The sequence below is a fragment of the Solanum pennellii genome, chromosome 7 (assembly GCF_001406875.1).
Source record: "Solanum pennellii chromosome 7, SPENNV200".
NCBI lineage: Eukaryota > Viridiplantae > Streptophyta > Magnoliopsida > Solanales > Solanaceae > Solanum > Solanum pennellii.
The window spans coordinates 8,498,330-8,499,400 of NC_028643.1; the positions used below are offsets into that span (position 1 = coordinate 8,498,330).

At 37.8% G+C, this 1,071-nt stretch overlaps 1 protein-coding gene across 1 annotated transcript in view; it reads right to left on the reverse strand.

The window, feature by feature from the left end:
• Positions 1 to 226: 226 nt before the first annotated feature.
• The window catches only part of LOC107026328 (putative glucose-6-phosphate 1-epimerase), an 11,933-nt gene continuing 11,088 nt past the window's right edge, over positions 227 to 1,071 (reverse strand). Inside the window, exon 9 of the mRNA XM_015227257.2 lies at positions 227 to 646. The gene's annotated coding sequence lies outside the window, so the exon portion shown is untranslated. The remainder of the gene's footprint in view (positions 647 to 1,071) is intronic.

Here is a 1,071-nt window from a genome sequence, read left to right on the forward strand (position 1 = left end):
TATATCAAATTTTAGAGACCAAGTACTACATACAATTCCAGGCATGTATGTATTCGGTGTAAAGACTAAAAGAGTCCGTGAAGTGAGAGGAAAACCATGAGTGGTTATGACACCACATCTACCTAAGCCTTCAGACAATAGAGATGCCAAGTGCACCAGTTTTCGAAACCAACAGATAGGCTACTAGATAATCATATCACTACTTGGTCAAACACCATTCGCAAAGTAGAGTGCAATCACATAAGATCCAAACAAACAAGGGGAATAGAGGAAACATCATAACCAGTTGGTTGTGATCTATATATACATTTTTATGCATTTTCAGAACTTACTTGGATCAACTTCCGTGGAGCCTCAACTGCCCAAAAAAAAGGCATATTTGACCCACACTATACTAGAGTGGCAGAAGATTCATATTATATTTGTTTATGACAACAGTTATAATTCTTTTGACAGTCCTTACACCATGCGCTTTCCGATCATACCAAAATATTTGACCATATTAACCGAAGTATTATTCAACAACTTGGCTACTCAAGAAGTTCACCTTCCAACCCAAGGTATAGAAAATGTAAAATATGACAAGAGTAAAGGGTCTTTGGCAGAGGTCATTGTTGCACTCCAACCATAAATTGCAACAAAGCACCTGCAGCAGCAAACAAGTAATAAATCTCAAGGACTGGAAAATGTAGGAAGACAATCAAGGACAAAATTAAACAACTATAAAGAACTGGAACTGGAAGATACTACAAACTGTTCAATCTAAAACCAACAGAGAAACTGAGGTAACGATACAACTTGTTAATTCGGAATGACATTGACAAAATCTAGCAATTACAGTCAACCTTATAACATTACGAACAGCTATGATGAAGGTGAATGGGAAGCTATTGACGACCGCAGTTTACAGACATTAACAGAATAGCTGAGCTTACAGTCAAAATTACAAGACATTATCACAGTTAATCAGAAGGAATACTATTCTGTAAGGCTCACATACACATTGTTTCCCTTTCACCTTTCTATTAAGAACACAGCCAGGCCACTCCTCTTCTGACCCCCCCCTCCGAC